General features: G+C 35.0%; 1 non-coding gene across 1 annotated transcript; it reads left to right on the top strand.

The window, feature by feature from the left end:
• Positions 1 to 1,188: 1,188 nt before the first annotated feature.
• Positions 1,189 to 1,259, top strand: Trnae-uuc. The gene has a single exon. It is a non-coding gene; the product is annotated as a tRNA-Glu (tRNA).
• The last annotated feature ends 17,875 nt before the right edge of the window (positions 1,260 to 19,134 follow it).

Raw genomic sequence — 19,134 nt, forward strand, 5'->3', positions numbered from 1 at the left:
AATCACAACATGCAACCTTGCAAAACAACCTCCTCAGCTTTGTTTTCGATTCTCTCTTTCCACTTTGGGTCTACTTTCGTTTTTGATTTATAACTTCAAGAATTTCTTCAGTAACACCAGGAATTTTACATCATTTATATTCGGCCTCTTTCGTAGCTTTTTACTTCCAGTTACCATATAAACTTACAATTTCTTTCAGGCCCCGTCTCTTGTCTCTTGTAATCTCTAAAGTAAGCTCCATTTTCCTGCCGTAATATTCTTTTCCACTATAACTTATTTTTAGCTTCAACACTATATATTTCTACCTCATGATTACTTAATCTTTCTCATATTTTTCTCCGTCAATTTCCTATTCTGTGTAACCACATTCTTCATCTTTTACTCTTTTGATGACTTTTGACTTCTCCAACTGAGTCAACCATTGTTTTTTCACTCTGATATTTTTCTAGCTTAGAGGTCTTTGTTCTGTAACTGGTAACATCTTATTTTTCGTTTTATTTATGTATTAATTTTCTGTATCGTATTTCACCAGGCTAGCGGATATCATGACAATTCTGCTGTCACTTTGACCACTTATGTAGCAGTAGTGCATAAATAACCGCACTTATCTTGATATGCCAAGAGACATTCACCTGAAGATCTAATTTCGTTAACGCACTTCTACAATAAACTTTTCTTTGAAATTACAGATTTAGAAAACAATGTTGTTATCGAGAGACTATGCTAAACAAGTCTAAAAAGGACGCTTCCCTATAAGACATAGTTAAACTTAGATCGACCTTGCCTTTTATCCTCTTTGGAACGATAAAATAAGTCCCAGTTGAGCACTGGGGACGTTGTAATCGACTCATCCCCTCTCCCAAAATCACTTCCCATGCGGCAAAATTTGAAACCATTATTATTATTGCTCTTTTTGTTGTTGTTCCTCTTATTATTATAATTGCTATCCCTGCTATTAATATAAATAATGACGCATTCAATTTATAGAAAGAAACTTTGTCTATATATAGTCGTTCATCAAAATACAGTAAATGCTGGAATCGATAAAACGTCAGGCAATATATATTTATTTCTTTAGTGCCCACGGGGAGGGGGCTAAACAGAGAAGGAACAAACAAGGATAGACAAAGGGATTAAGTCGATTACATCGGCCCCAGTGCGATACTGGTACCCATGTGGTCTAAAGTATCCCATGTGGTCTAGTGGTTAGGATTCCTGGCTTTCACCCAGGCGGCCGGGTTCGATTCCCGGCATGGGAACTTGAATTTTTTAAGGCGGCGAGCTGGCAGAAACGTTAGCACGTCGGGCGAAATGCTTAGCGGTATTTCGTCTGTCGTTACGTTGTGAGTTCAAATTCCACCGAGGTCGACTTTACCTTTCATCCTTTCGGGGTCGATAAATTAAGTACCAGTTACGCACTGGGGTCGATGTAATCAACTTAATACCTATGTCTGTCCTTGTTTGTCCCCTCTATGTTTAGCCCCTTGTGGGTAATAAAGAAATAGGTACTTATTTAATCGACCACGAAAAAATGAAAGACAAAGTCGACCTCGGCGGAATTTGAACATAGAACGTAGTGACAGACGAAATACGGCTTCAGCATTTCGCGCGGCGGGCAAACGATTCTGCCAGCTCGTCGCCTTCGTCGTGCAATGTATGTTGTGCATTTAATTAAGCACCTGTAAAACTTGACTTCAACTCCTACGAAAATCATTTCAACTTACGTTGCTGAAGCTACGAAAATATAAATACCAGTGCATTACTTACCGATCACTCGACTGCTCTCTACTGCCAAATCTGTCCTTTGGCGGTATTATAAGGATATATATATACACACACACACACACACACATATATATATATATGTGTGTGTGTGTATATATGTATATATATATATATATATATATATATATATATATATATATATATATATATACATACATATACATACATATATATATATATATATATATATATATATATATATATATATATATATATATATATATATACATACACATATACTATTTCATCTGCAGCCTCATTTTATTATATGCATCTACATGAATTAGAATTTAGGCTTTTTCTCCCTAATCTATTCTACTGATAATCATTATTTCTCTTTCACTAACAGATAAATTATCTCCTCTCCAACACTCAGCCCACACACTAGACCCATGCATACACAAATACATACTTGCACATGCATGTGTATGTAAATATGTATATATATATATATATAAAATATATATAAAATACGCTTACACACACATACACAGACGCGTAAGTTCGTGAGTTCAATTCCCGGTGACGCGTTGTGTCCTTGAGCAAGACACTTTATTTCACGTTGCTGCAGACCACACTGCTGGCAAAAAATTAATTGTACCTGTAATTCAAAGGAGCCAGTCTTGTCACGCTGAATCTCTCCGAGAACTACGTTAAGGATACACGTGTCTGCGGAGTGCTCAGCCACTCGTACGTTAATTTCACGAGCAAGCTCTTCCGTTGATCGGATCAGCTGGGACCCTCGTCGTCGTAACCGACTGAGTGCTCCTAAGTGGACGTTGTTTAGTAAAAGACTATATGTGCTCATACACATACAGATAGATACACACACACGAACGCACATACAGACACGCACACACACACATATGTATAGGTATGCGTGAGTACATGGGCATAATGTTATATCTATATGAGTGTATTTATTTGACTGTGTGTTGATAATTATGTAATAGCCTGCAGTTGTACAATAGATTTTATACATTCGTATGCTTCAAACATATTGTATATAATAGATGTGTGCATATATGTGTGTGAGTGTGTGTGCATGCGTGTTTGTGTGTGTTTTCATGCGTGTGGCGGGCCGTATGTATGTTTCCTGTTATGTTAGTATGCGGTTAATTCAGTATTGAGGTCGACTGTGCTTTTCATCCTTTCGGGGTCGATAAATTAAGTACCAGTTGCGTACTGCTGTCCGTCCAATCGACTGGCCCCCTCCCCCCTAAAATTCCAGGTCTTGTACCTAGAATAGTAAAGAATGTTGAATACTTTGAGATACTTTTTCGACCAAAGGTAATTTCAACTGTTTGGATATAAAATGTATTTTTGTACATTCCACGGTCCAATTTGCGTTATATATTTCCCTTACGTGACTCATATCGTTATAGCGATGGTTAACACAAGTATTCTCTCTTTTCTACGTATCCCAATGATATATTCACTTCACAAAGCAGAACTTTCCGTAGCGTGCGCCATGCTACGAAGTAAAATGGCAGCAAATTGCTTGATAACGTGTTTCATAATTTGACTCCGTTTATTCCTTCACTGCATAGACTTAGTATGGTTATTCCCAGCTGATTTTAATTTATATAAATATATTTTGATGGCACTATGTTTTTTTTTTCCTATCGAGCTGACACGTTTATAAAAAAAACTCCTACCTAGCTACATGTATACCACATGTGTGTGTGTACATGTGGGCGTGTATATGAAACGAAGTGGATGAAACAAATGCGTGTGATTTGTTATACGAATTGCGATGATAAGGCCCACGCCGTTTTCGTTTTGACCATAAACACAAGACAAAGGCACTACGACAGCAAGAGGTGTGTCCTACTGAAGCTAACCACTAGTTATTCGATGTACTAAGGTCTGTCTGAAAAAATACTCGCCCACCAAGCACTGCTTTAGGAAATCTGCTATTGAGAAAAATATGAGGGAGACAAAGAGATAAATCTAATACGCCATTACTTTATAGATAGATATTGGTCGCTTTAGATTGGATAAAAAACTATATTGACCTCGGCGAAATTTGAATTCAGGAATAAGTAATCTGAAAATATGTGCTGTGTGCATCCTGTTTTGAACGTATCACTTGTTGCTTCGATGTTTCACTTCATATTTAGTCCTCCTACATAACCCTTGCCTTGAAAGAGCACGAGCTTGCGTCAGCTCCCATTTTAAAGACATGGTTTTGATCAGTTGCCGTTATATTTGATTTTGACTGTGTGCTACATAAACGCTTATTTAAAGATGTTGATTGGTTTTGGTTTTTGGGCACCGAAATCTAACTTTCGTATTCTTCCGATTTTAGACAACGAGAATATTGTCAATACCAGATACACCAACCAGTGACCAGTAAGTATTTAATAACACTGCGGTAGTTAAAAATGAGATCTTAAAAAGAAGAAACACTCGACATCCCGGATCTACCATCGAATCCGGCTACAGAAAACAGATAGGCCAATGAATTACCAAATGAGGAAACGACACCCATAAACACAAGCATAATAAAATAATATTTTGAATTCTAAACAATAAGTATATACAAATATATGAATACGATTCATTATTCATTTTAAAAGCTCACCAAATACAATGACAGTTTCAAAATATATTTATATTGCTTATCTGAGGCATCCGTAAAAAGAAGTAATTTTATATCCCTGGACATACAGAAAGACGACATCACAGAGATAGAAGGTTTAGCTTCGAAGTCACTACCCTCGTTTGACCTAAGGTAAGATGACTAAAATTAACTAAGAACCTTAGACTTTAACCCTTCTCAGCATTATAAATGTTATTGCTTATGTTTTCACATTTATTGCATTTGCAGATTAATGTCTGATATAACAGATAATGGAAAGTAGAAGTTTCTAGAAGCTATTTTATTCACTCTAACGCCAATAAATCCTTCAAATATCATAAAATACTATAAACGTAAATGAAAATAGCCTGGTGGTACAAAGAATGTCATTCGGTTGGCTTAGTTCCTGGAATATTTTTGACAGAAATATGTCCGAATATAGCAAGGTAATGTTACGTTCAAGATATAAGTCTATAAAAGAATACATTATTTATTAGAATTATCATTGCTCTCGTTCATATTAACGTATTTGTTATATAACTTGCTTCAAACATTCACCGAATGAGTATGTAAGTATACGGATATATGCATACCTTCACACAAACACTGAGGCACATACATATATAAATGTGCGTGTGTGTGAGTGAATGAGTGAATGAGTGTGCGTACGTGTGTGTATGTGTATAAATATATACATATATACGTATAAATATGTATATATATATATATATATATATATATATATATATATATATATAAGTACATACATAAATACATACATACGCATAGATATCTATGTATGTATGTATATATATATATATATATATATATATATATATATATATATAAAGGCGACAGTAAATTCGAAGTTCTACCAGTTAAGTGAGGTTTTTTTTTCGAACAGGAAGACACAAGTTTACCTTATACAAGATAAACTAGGAATATGGGAAGTGCGGAATTATCAGAAAAAGCGTGACTTTAACCTTGCCACACCATTTTCGTTTACATTAAATAATCACAACTTACAAAACACAATTAAGGGACTCTCTTTCATTCTTTCACAACTCATTAGATTAATTACTATAATTATGTTAAATTTCCTCAATATAAACATAATGCTCAATTTCTACTCAGCTATAACGCTATGATCATCCCTCAAGAAGAGAAGAATGGGTGTTGCAAAGGTTCATGTGCTTATGCAGAGCTATGACTGATTATCAAAGTCGCAGTCGAAATTAGAAGCATAATGAAGAGGCATGCCCTGAATTGACATTCTGAAGAGGGTTTGAACATTGTTCCCTCATCTGGATTCTGGAATCATTTGCCATTAGTACTGTAGCATCAACTGTTAATATACATTTGAATACCTCATCAAAAATTAAACGTTTTGAAGATATTGACAAACGCGAGAATTTTTACCTCAAACGTTACCTCACACTTATCAGAACTAGAATACTGTAAAAGGATCACTTCCTCCCTTAAACTTTCTGGGTGGCACTAAAACATTAAGCCCACAAATTAAGTTGTAGTAAGAGAACAAACCATCTTTTTGCAAATGAGTCACAGCTATTTGTACAATGTATATGATAAACAACTAGAAACGTCGCTACAGATAATACACGAATCAAACTTTTGCCAGCAGAAAACAAACAAAAACCTAATAAAGAAGAATACGGTGGATATATGAATGTGTGCGTGAAGCAACTAACCAAATTCTTCCTGTGTGTTCGGCCTTAACCTAGAAATAATCTAGAGACATGTTAGTGAAACACAGGAAGTTATATCGTCATAATTAAATATCATCAAAATAGATGTGAATTTTTTTTTTAAATGTACCAGGAAAGTATTCCAAAAATGAAGAAACAACCATATTCTGGTGTATATTGTCTCTATGGCCGAGCTCTCAAAGAAATTGAAAAATTATCTAATTATAAAACCTAGAAATATGGATAACAAATGTAATAACTAGATCTGTTCTACATAATACAACTGCTACTCGACATAAATCCAAAAGTCTGCAATGTTCAGACAATGAATGAATGAATGACTGTTTCGTCGACCAACGTGCATCTCAGACAGGCCCAGGTGATGGCAATACTGTGTAAAATGGTTGTGCATTCGGTAATACTACTATGAGAAATACTTTTGAAAGATGTCCATAAAGCTAGAGTTGAAAGTCCTCTGGAAAATGTTGTTCAATTGTCTTCGAGAATGCATAGGGTATTCAATAGATTGTGTCCAGTTTTCCAAACAAGTGTAAATCTTCTTTATAAAATCATAAGTTTAATATACCACAATCACCTGACAACATTCCAAATCTTAGGCATCTCCTTTTGACTAAGGAATGGAGGACCACCATGGAGTCAAACTATGAGTAAATGTCTCTTACAAACAGTGGCTATATTTATTCGCCATTTGCATGTGTCGCTGCTTTTATGATTGTATATGAGTAGGTAAATCATCACCCATGGTATACCTGCCCTCCACTGTGTGGCGGGACCGGTATCACATAGTACTTTCACGAGTACAAAAAAACTTTATTCCATAAGAAATGGAAGTGAAGACTCCTCATCCCTGTCAGATAATACCTAGGTGAAGCTCCTGTGATAAAAAGATGATAAAGAAATGAGGCAATGTATGAAATTGCAGATTGTTGGTAAATTTTTGATGTGGTATATGATGTTTGCTTATAGAAACCGCATTTCCCCGAATATGTAACCATCACTCCTTTGCAGCCTAAGGTGCAATATCAGTAACAGCCTTTGCACGCTTTGCAGCACTGCATTGTGAATAAAAGTGTCTATTTAGTAATAATATCATGCTATAAATGTAAACCATAATACCCGTATCTTATTTCTCATTCATAAAGATTTTGTAACTGATCAGAAGTAAATTAAAAGGCTAATCTTTGTTATAACATTTTCACGATATATACATATATAAGGGTAAAGGATAAATACCCACTTCAGTCGTGAAGGACCATAGATTTCACCTAGAAAGTTAGCCTCCGAGGCACAAGTCCGGGCGAGATTGTTTATCGAAGGCCAGCATTCGTCTTGCATACCTGCCTCCTCTCTCCATGTCACCAATGTTCTCCAAAATAAATGTTAGGGCCGATACAGGTTGGCACCAGTGATATCTCAACCCATTTCTATAGCTAAGAGAACTGGAACAACGTGAAATAAAGTGTCTTGCTCCAGAACACAACACATCTCTATGCGGCAGTCAAACTCACTGCCTCACGATTGTGATCCCGACGCTCTAACTACTGAACCATGCGCCTTCACGTATATATATGCGTTTCCTTCAAGCTCGCCAGACACTGCGCAAACTAGAATGGGTGGGGATTTCAAGCCCTTCAGTTTCCACTTTGCTTTCAAAATAGCACAAAATATTCAAAATGATAGAAACTTTCCGGCCAACAAATGTATAGGATTTAGATAAAAACGAAGATATAAAATTAAATGTTCCGTATAGAATTAAATTCAGTTTATAAAAAGATGCCTGGAAACGACATGAACATCTCATGTTTATTTTATGTGGGGTTCTCATTATAGATCTTTTTAATCTCAATAATCACAAAATGTCTGAAGGGTTTAGCGATGCAATGCTTAGCATAGGTTTGCGTTGAGAAAATTAGCCGAAGTACATTTCACGGTGCTATATTAATAGACAATATGTTAAGAAATCACGTGGAAGGCAGAATAATTCGCCATTTTTTGTGTCCCTTGGTGGCAATTATATGAATGTTGTAGACGCTATGCTTTCCCAAATGATTTACTAACACAATATTAGAAAATACGATACGAAGAATGTATCGAGAAAGCACATGAAACATTCCGAATCATATCTAAATGATTGTTCGTCAATAAAAAAAGAAGCTTATAAAAAAATGTTGTAGAAAATTGAAATGTAGTCAGTCTTTGGATGATAAAGCTATTACAAATACGTGAGAGAATAAAATACACTATATTGAAATATTCATAAATTCTAGAATTAATAGGATGTAGAAAAGAAATTTCTAAAATATGAAAATCGATTTAGTGTTATAAGAATATTTCAGATTATATGATACTGAAGAACAATCGAAATAAAAGCGTTACAAATATGAGAATTGTGTTAGACACCGTTGCTAGTGAAGGCTGTAAGAACTCGAGTGATTTTTAGTACTCTTTTGGTAACGGTAACATCATTAGTTATATTGATAGTGAATGTGTTCAGGGTTTTAATAAAGCCTTTGTGTAATGGACAGAAAGAAATCAATTGCTTAGAAACAACCAAAGAAGGGACTGATCATAATTGAGCGAAGAGAAATCTGAGTATTATTTTTCTTAGAACACCTGAAGAAAGTAAATGATATCTATCAAAAAAAGAATTTTTATGGAAAGAAATTGAGGTGGAAATAGTAAAGGAAGTCACCGAAGGAACTGCAGAATTAATAGCTCACATCTGTAACTTCTTTCTAAAATCTTGCAGATTTGTAAATGAAACGAACAACTGCCGAAGTTATTATATCATTCGGTAAAATTAGATATAAACATCATTTTACAAATTATAGGTTTGTATCATTAGTTTCCCATTTTTCTAAGATATTTTGGACATTCTTTTTTCTGAAAGAAATAATGAATTCATTATAAAGCACAATTTAGTGATTGACAGTCAATATAGATTCGGAACGAGTAGCCAACCTATTTGGCTCTAATATAATTAATTGGTGAAATTACTAATTATGTAGTCAAAAACAGTATCGAGTGGGAGTATTTTTAGATCTAAATATGCTTTTTGTGGCGTTGATCACAATACGTTACGCGATAAATTGGAAAGGTATGATATCATGTTGGTGTTAATTGGTTAGGAAGCTACGTAGGACAAATTGTGGAGACAGGGGAGCATAAGTCATCATGTATGGAAATTAATTGTCGAACACATCATGAATAGATATTAGGCTCGAAATTGTTCATTTTGTAATTAAATAAAAGATGCAGAGAATAGAAAAGTATTCCAAACTCTCTCTCGCTTCGCAAAACGTTTAATTTAGCGTTATGTCATGCTGGTGATTTGATATAAGGATGAAATGGCGTTATGCATGCTTCCAATAACTAAAAGGTAATAAAGATCTTTGTAATGAGTAGAAAATATTAATAAATATGTATATTTTAAGCATCTTCTTCATTATTCTTAAAATCAAGAATTAAACTTCGCAAGACGCCGTGCTTTAATATGAATCTAGAAGTGATCATCTCCCTTACAATACCTACCGCCAGGGCTCACGCCTTCCAAAAATATAGGAGTATTTTTTTATTGACAGGCGGCAGAAATATTTTTGTTCTGGGGAAAGTTTACGAAAAGAATTGATAAAAGTCACAATTGGAATGAGGAAATTGAAACGCTGACATTAGAACAAAATTATCATTAAATTTAACTAAAAACAGATTCGGAAATGTTTAATTAATCACTCAGTTACAAGTAATGATAGATAAGGTCAATAAAGAATGAGTATATGAAGTTAATTTTTGATGTTAAGCTGCAAAATCTGTCAGAAATATAAAATGAAAGGTGTCTTAAAACAGTTCTTTAGATAAGGTATTAGATTATCAGAGTGGACTTCAAAACCACTGAAGGAATTTCTATATATTTTGTTCATTCTACTGTGTGGAGAAAATAGTATATCTTTAGATATTATCGTAAATTTTCTGTCAAGTTTTCTTAGTCTCCCATTAGAAACCTAAACTGGAATTAAACACCACACAATCGGAAATCGGCACGAGTAACATTTTAGAGGTTTGTATTATCGTATGTCGACGACAAAAAGACCACATGATATAATCGTAAGAGCATAGGAAAACATGTTAGAAATGACTTTGCACGACTATGTTTTATTTGTTGCTATTTCTTCGAATTTATCTATTTAATTGTAGCTTGACCAACTTTTACGCTCATCAGCAAATGAACCGTACGATGTTCTAATATAAGAATGAATTTATTTTTACCATTGAGAGGATGATAATATTGGAGTTCATATCCAATGACATCGCCCACATTTCAATGTGCTTCCGAATATGACGTCTAGGAGCAGCGCAGCTGAAGGCCTTCCTACATCTGAGTTTGTTCATTTACATCATTCCGTAAGGGGCATAGGTCCGGTTTCTCGGATTCTCCGACATATATATTCCTCCCTGGTCGGGACACCGGTCCGTCACAAGAGTGTTCATTCTTACAAGCCGAGTGAACGGGAGCAACGTGAAATAAAAGGCTTTCCTCAACAACACAGTGCATCATTGGTTCAGATATCGAAATCACAATAATGTGATCATGACTCCAACATCGTAACCAATAAGAAATGTGCCTCCACATTTTATATATGTATATATAATAATATAAATAATATATAAATATATGCATATATACATAAATATATGTACATACCTACAAATGTATGTATATATACATGCATATATGGGTACAGGACATAAAAAAACAGAGACAAAATGAAAAATGTGAACATAAAAAACGAACATAGAAAGCGAACTTTTTTTCAAACGACGAAAGAAATAAACAAACAGAAACGAGACAGGCAACATAAAGAACATTCCCTTCATTAGTTGCCCCCTGTTTTATCTACTCCGGATAGAGAGAAAGAAAGAAAGAAAGAAAGAAAGAAAGAAAGAAAGAAAGAAAGAAAGAATGAACGAAAGAATGCGGGTAACATTTAATGATGTTCTGTTAGTTATGCTTATTAATTGTATATAGAATAAAACAAAATTATCTTGTCTCAGAAGCAGCAATGTTTGTACATTCAGCATAGGTTATTCTGGAATAAAAGCCTTCGTTATCAAGAACCATTACACATGTATTTGATGCACAGATTTAAATCTAATTTATCCTCGTTGCAGAAAAAAAAATTGGTGTAGATTCCAAACAATATAATTTCAATGACATAATTTACAATTGCAAATAGTTTAGTTCCCCATACAGATTGATCCCTTTCCAAAACAGAAAAAAGAAACCAAAATCTGGTCATGTCCTACGAAAATGTAATACAGTTAGTTTAATGGCTTTTAATGAATTGTGAAGTATTTGAACCAGGTTTTCGTAGCGTGAAAATACTTTTGAAGCAATCTTCTGGAAGCAGTTTCACCTGAAACGATATATCATTATTATTTCCGTGTGTTTAAATGACTCGCCATCAAACTATTGGTTACGGGTCCCATCACACTGCGAAGCAGCTTCCTGGTCACGTTTCCCTCTCTCTCTCTCTCTCTCTCTCTCTCTCTCTCTCTCTCTCACTCTTACTTTCACTACTTTTAAAACAATGGAATATTAACAACAATGCCTGTTGGATTATCAATCTGTACCATTCTGAAACACGTGACTAAACATCAAGCTCTATGTCTTTACTTCCTCGAGTTCATGCGTTCAGTTCTCTGGGTTCATATCGAAGTTGAGTTCACCTTCCATTTCTTTGCAGTGATAAAATGCATATTATCTGTTGAATACGACCAACGTGCCGGCCACAATTGACCAGGCGATTGATGGTCACGCAACATCTGGGCTTCATCATTTAGAACTTCTTTTTTAAAGTAGTAAGATGTGTTTTAAATAGAATTTGGTTGTTATTTCTTACAGTCATACACATGTATATATAGGTATATATTCAATTGTCTATCAAAACATACATTTCGAACTTAAGGTTTCATGAATGTTGTCTATAACATAATACGCATTTTTCAAACAGGCGCTATAGAATATAAAACAGAGGAAACTGGCAATTATGACGCCATCTTTAAAATAATTTGACATTGTTGCTTTTTGGGAAAAACATTATTAGAATCCATTTCTCAAACCAACTTCTCATTGATGTTATTATAATCGTTGACAATATATATTCCCGCCTTTTACCTAATTTTCAAATGGTACTCATACTATCTATTACTAACTCTGTAAACAACGGCGTAAAGATACCTAAATTATACCTTTGCATCTCCATGTTCTGAGATCGAAAGAGATAGAAAATATTGGTCAAGTATATCAACTAATTCAATCAGCTTAACACTAATTCATCATGAAATATTCACTGCAGTTTACTGATAACATATCTGTCCAGGTCAGTAAGAAAGATACAGGCGAGATACACTTAATGTGTTTGTTGAATGCAGCGTCAGATTAAATACGCAGTAAACAAACAATACTGAATTAATTCCATGTTAAAAGTAGCCCACGTGACACGATAATGTGATTATCAGTTAAAAGCTACGTCGTAAAACACAAAAATAAAAAAAAAAAACAGCCATGTAATACATAAAAATAAATGAGAGCCAAGGACGATACAGCCATTATTCTGAAAAATATTATTCATTAGGTAAAATGTTAACATGTTACTCAAACATGAAATTGTTAAGAGTGACAAATGAGAATTTATTATACATTGAATTATCGGAAATCATATGCAGAGCGTATAAAATAAACACACATGCACAGAGAGAGAGAGAGAGAGAGAGAGAGAGAGAGAGAGAGAGAGAGAGAGAAAGACAGAGAGAGAAAGAAAGAGCGAGACAGGGACAGACAAACAGACAAAGACAGATTTGGAAAGAGTTAGAGAGAGAGAGAAAGCTGTACAGACAGATAGATATTATATATATATATATATATATACAGATAGATAGGTAGATAGAGTCATAGAGAGAGAGGGGTAGAGAGAGACCGAGAGAGACAGGCAGATAGACAGACACAGAGACAGAGAGCTATAGGGAAAGAGATAGATAAAAAAATAAATAGATGGATACATACATACATACATACATTGACTGATTGATTGATTCATAGATAGATAGATAGATAGATAGATAGATAGATAGATAGATAGATAGATAGATAGATAGATAGATAGATAGATAGATAGATAGATAAAGTATATGCATTTCTGAACATCTGCATGTGTTTATTACCTTTACGAAACGCTGAGTTACAATAAAGTGAAACCCTATCTAGGCTTCTAATTCAAAATTAATACTAACTCTTTCTCTTCGTTTGTTAATAAAAACGAACATGTTAAGTTTATTTACATATAGATGCAATATATAGAGAGATCCTCAAGCATACATACGTACATATGTACGTACGTACGTATATATATATGTACGTATGTATGTATGTATATCTTCTACGTCTAAGGCTTTCTTATAACTGAATTTATTGTGGTTCTTCTGGCCGATTTGCGCCTTGTTGTGCATAAAATTTATACTATTTAATTAAGTGCAGGCCGTCATAAACACAAAACTGTAAATTAAGTTATCCGATATATTTGTAGCTAAATTTTGTGTTTGCTATATATTCTGGGTGAGTATTCTATACTATTTAATTTACAAGGAAATCAGGTGTGTCTCACCTGAAGAACGATGAAATGCTGCGAAACTCTTCTTTAGGAGACACCCTCCTCTTTTTTGCCGCACATTAAAAACATAGAAGGTACATCCTAACATAGCTAAGTTTTTCTAACAATATAATATATTTGAGTCCTTTTTATTCACGCTATATTGTCTATAAACATCTATGCTATATAATATTTTATATTATTAATCATATGTATATCATTGACCCGTATTTCCTCTGTTTTCAGTTGTAAATATTTTGGTAGGGTGTGTGTACATTTTTGTGTTTTACAACCAGTATTTAAGTGATTATCTTTCTTCTATCGTGACACCAGTGCAGCTATTGACATTGAATAAATTCATTAGTGTTTATTTATTGCATATTAAATGTGACACTGCATTCAGTAAACACATTAAGTGTACCTCTTGTGTGACTTTCCTATTGACCTGAGAATATACGTTATCAGAATAATGTCGTGAATATTTTACGAGAGATCACAGTGCAAAACAGATTGATATTGTGATTGTACCTGACCAATAGTTTCTGTCTCTTTTTATCTCAGAGAATACAGGTGTAAATTGTGTTATGTTTGCATGCTTATATCGTCTTCAATAGAGCTAATCATAACGAAATATATAACTCAATCATGCAGAAATTTAGGATACTGGTGTGAGTCTATATCGACTACATTGATCCTGAAATCAATTAGATTTTCGAAGTGTCAATACGTTTAGATGGTTTCAGGTGTGGAGTCTTGAAATAAATATTTCAGGAGAAGAACATTATAAGAATGCATTAAAGACAGCTTCATAATTGACGGTTTCTACCATTGTACTTAACAGATGTTTATTCTTCCATAACAGTTGTTTGTTAACTTTTTAATGTCACAGACTGCATTGAACAAACGCATTAAGTTAGTACGCTTTCATATGCAACTAAATAGATAACTGTCATGTCTACGGGAGATGTGGGTTCGTTTCCCACGGATAGCTTTCTAATTGTTCGGCCCAAAAGTATTTATACCGTCACAGGTACTTTGTGAAACAATTCCCAAAACGAATTATATTATATATATATATATATATAAATATATATGTATATATATATAAATAAATATATATATATATATATATTTATAAATATATATATAGATATATAGTGTGTACCATGTTCTCCTTTTTTCTTTTTGTGTGTTTGTTTTTCACCTTTGTTGCCGTACACATTCGCTAGCTTTCTTACAAGGAGTCTAATGCTCTTAGCTTAGACATTTTGGGGGTCAACCAAATCGAACCATCAAAAGTGTAACTGTCCGAAATGGTAATGATTTCTGGTACTTGACTGATGAAAGAAAGCCGAGAATGACCTGTCTTTCGTTGCCTGTCCTTCTAATTGTTGTTTCTCTTGTCCACATTTGTGTCGTCCATATGTCCGAACGATTTAATTCCCTCTATTGCATTTTTGTTCCATTTATATATTTATATATATATGTATGTATATACACACACACACACATATATACATCTTAGCAATTAGTGATAGAAGTCCCCTTTGTAACGAATGTTATTTGCATATTCAACCGAACTTGGATGTGTTTTTACTACGCTTTAGACTGCAGTAAACGACTCCAGAAATCAGCTCAAGTAGAAGACAAATGCTAAAAAGCACAGACAACATCGACTTATGTCGCCTGGCACTGTTGCATCACAGGATTTATTTTATTTCACATCACCGGCAACAGAAATTCAAACGCTGAACGCGGGATCGAAAATTAGTCAAACTGATATAATTTAGAAATTGGCCGACTGTGATATCACTGTCCAAAATGATAGTGACATCACAGGTGGGCTGTGATTAAATTAGCGATAGGACTTGCAGAATGTTTTCAGTTTATAACTCAGAGCATTCTGGCTGAAGAGTGGATTGAACCAGATGATATTTCTCTTTGAGTTCTAATGATTTTTAAAATGTTGATACATATTCAAGTGTCTGTGTTGATGTAAATGTGTGTACATGATCCCATTCGATAGACACACACATTTAAGGGTTGTTTAGGGATGTTGAACGAAACACCTATGTTTCCAAAGGTCAATTCTTCAAACCCCGAAGAATCACTCTCAACACATGGCCATGATGCTCCCCCACTACTTCTGCTCGTGATCAGAGATGCACATATCGTCAGCCACTAAGGGACATGGTCAACTGGTTAAGGTCAAACAACTGACAAACAAATATGTGGTATTAAGCAGAATATTTGCTGTAGCCCACTGCATGGTATTATTATTATTATTATTATTATTATTATTATTATTATTATTATTATTATTATTAGGGTGGTGAGCTGAACGAAATGCTTAGCGGTATTTCGTCCGGTGCTACGTTCTATGTTCAAATTTCACCGAGGTCGACTTTGTCTTTCATCCTTTCAGGATCGATAAGTTAAGTACCAGTGAAATACTGGAGTTGATGTATTCAGCTAATGTCCTCCCCACAAATCCGAGGCTTTGCATCTCCAGTTTAAACGATTGTTATCATTGATATTTACTGCAATGCTTCTTAATTTATTTCGATGTCAGTCTTAGATAGCTTGTGAAATATATACAAATCTGGGGTATGTTTCATCCTTGTCTACGTTGTTTCATTTCTGTTCCATGCTGTTTTCTGTCTCTTATATTCGTAAAGCCAACAGTTAATCATACGTCAGTATAAGACGAAACAACTACTGCTATTTTTTTTTCTTGTTACAATAGTGAAATACACAGCACTTTTACATTATCCATTTACAACATATGGCGATGCAAGTAGCAGAATTACATTATGCGCTTTTCAATAGTTCCAGTAACCTCAGTTATTTCGCTAATTAGACTAACATACAATTATGTTTGCCATCTTGGACACCTGTGTCTTCTCAAAGTCATCAAATTAGTCGAAAACAACAAACTTCTTCAATTTTTGTCCACATTTGAAGTGAGACATTCTTGTTTTCAAGAAAATCCATCGATTAATTCTGTTATACAAAAAGATAACTTTACCACTATACATACACGATACACACATACATATACACGTATATATATACACACAATATACAAGCACTGTCACACATACATTAACGCTAACGGGTGCATATAGACATACACATGTATATATCCTTTTCTACTCAAGGCACAAGGCCTGAAATATGGGGGAGGGAGCCAGTCAGTTAGATCGATCGCAGTACGCAATTGGTACTTAATTTATCGACCCCGAAAGGATGAAAGGCATAGTCGACCTCGCCGGAATTTGAACTCAGAGCGTAAAGACAGACGAAATACTAGTTTCTTTATTGCCCACAGGGGGCCAAGCACAGAAATGGACAAAACAACTGATTGGGATCGGTAATATGTTATGATTTTATATAAAATATGAATATAAAAATTATATAAAATATTTTTTTTAAATCGAATGAAATTAACAATACAGAGACAACACAAATGTAGCGATGATCAGGCCACGCTCCTACCCCACAAGCCCCCATCTATCACTGGTACCTTTATTGTTCTTCTTTTATAGCCCATTCACACGGTTCCTTGCACGCACAACACTCGTGCAACATGCCTCCATCTCTTTTTGTACATACTTTCCAACAGACACCATTTCTCCATCCACACCTTCCTTTTCAAATGAAAAGTAAAAGATTATCGTAAATCTTGCCGGAGATAAAGTTGCCTGTCTTAATTCCTTTTATCCTACTGCCTCTTTCGCTATTGCTACAACTGTGAGAAAACAATTCATACCTTCGTTTGCTAAAATGTCCGGTGGGTCAATCTTTATAATCGACTCAGTCGACAGGCGTACTCTTCCTTCGCCGGACAACAGGTGTTCACCATAAATCCACATTTCAGATATCTCGGGACACTGGACAATAGCGTGAAGGACAGTTTCCCTGTCTCCCCCGTATCTTGGACAGGTTACCGTGTGACTGACGCTTACCGTGTGTTGCAAGCTTATCAAAAACGGGCGAGGCACCTCTGTAACATTGCCAGGTCAAGGACTTTTGGAAATTGTCCAACGTTCTCAACCCGAATGTACGATGGAACAGGCTGTCCATTTGAATATACCCGAAACTTAGAGTCACCCCAGGCCATCGTCACATTCAGACTCTACCAACCCACTATATAAAATCCGTTTAGAACTCCCACCGCTGGAGTGGCCCGAACGTCGGAATAGCAGGAGGGCCTTATGGCACTCTTTATGCCATTCACTCGACCTCGGTCTACGAAAGCACCAGGCTTCCTGTTCGCAAAAACTTTTGAACTCAAGAAACATTTTTCTGGCGTGCGGAGACCACACTCGTTCACTATCCAGGAGAATCCAGAGATGCCTCAACCTCAACGCATGCATGCGCATCATTAACCAAGCTTTACTTTAACGGCTTTTGACAGCAGACAGAGCATTTCACAGGTGGCGACCTACCCTTCCACAAAAAGTGAAAGAGCTGTCTCTCTAACCTGATCAACCACGAATCCGGACATGACATTACGGTCAGGCGGTAGATAATGACCGATGCGATAAACACATTGGCCATCTCTGCCCTCCCTTTTAAGGATAGCTACGCCAAGATCAAGTATTGACTATTGCAGCCAGTCTGCTCGAAACTTCTGTCCAGTTCTTTGCTATCTGGAGCCTGGTCCAAACCACACTCCCAGCAAGGAGAATCTTTTTATTGAAAAATTCTAAACGCATCTTAATATGCAAACTCCACGGTGACCATACTCCCTTTACTAGCATCCTATCTGACAAAAAATTGATATAAGCATCCTGTTTGACAAAAAATCCATCATTCCAATTAAAGAGCATAAAATCCACAGAATTGTCTCCCCTTATCCACAGGAACTGGATAACTCCTACCCCATTTCCTGTTTTGACACACAATAACCCCACACTTTCAAAATGTACACTACATTTAAAACATCCATCCTAATCCTCCAAAGAAGTTTTCTCAAGGACTATTACTGAACTCTAAAAACATAAAGACGCTACAATGTATTGGTATACTTATCTATTGATTTTTGTATATATGTATTATTATTTTTTTGAAAAAACATAGTAAATTTCTTTTTGTCCCCTTCCTCAATTTAAAAAAAAAATTCCCCTTCCAGATCTTGAGAATTTGCCTTGCAATGAAAGCTGGTTGATTTATTATTTTTTCTGTTTTAATTTTTCATACACCCATTTTTATTAAAATTTACTTTCAATTTAGCATTCTGCCTTATAATTTTTCCTCTCCTATCATTTCTCAACGTGCGGTTAACACAACCCCACCATTTACTGACTTATATATATATATATATATATATATATATATATATATACGTATATACGACGGGATTCTTTCAGTTTCTGTCCACTAGATCTGC

The sequence above is a fragment of the Octopus sinensis genome, linkage group LG9 (genome assembly GCF_006345805.1).
Source record: "Octopus sinensis linkage group LG9, ASM634580v1, whole genome shotgun sequence".
NCBI classification, from domain to species: Eukaryota; Metazoa; Mollusca; class Cephalopoda; order Octopoda; family Octopodidae; genus Octopus; species Octopus sinensis.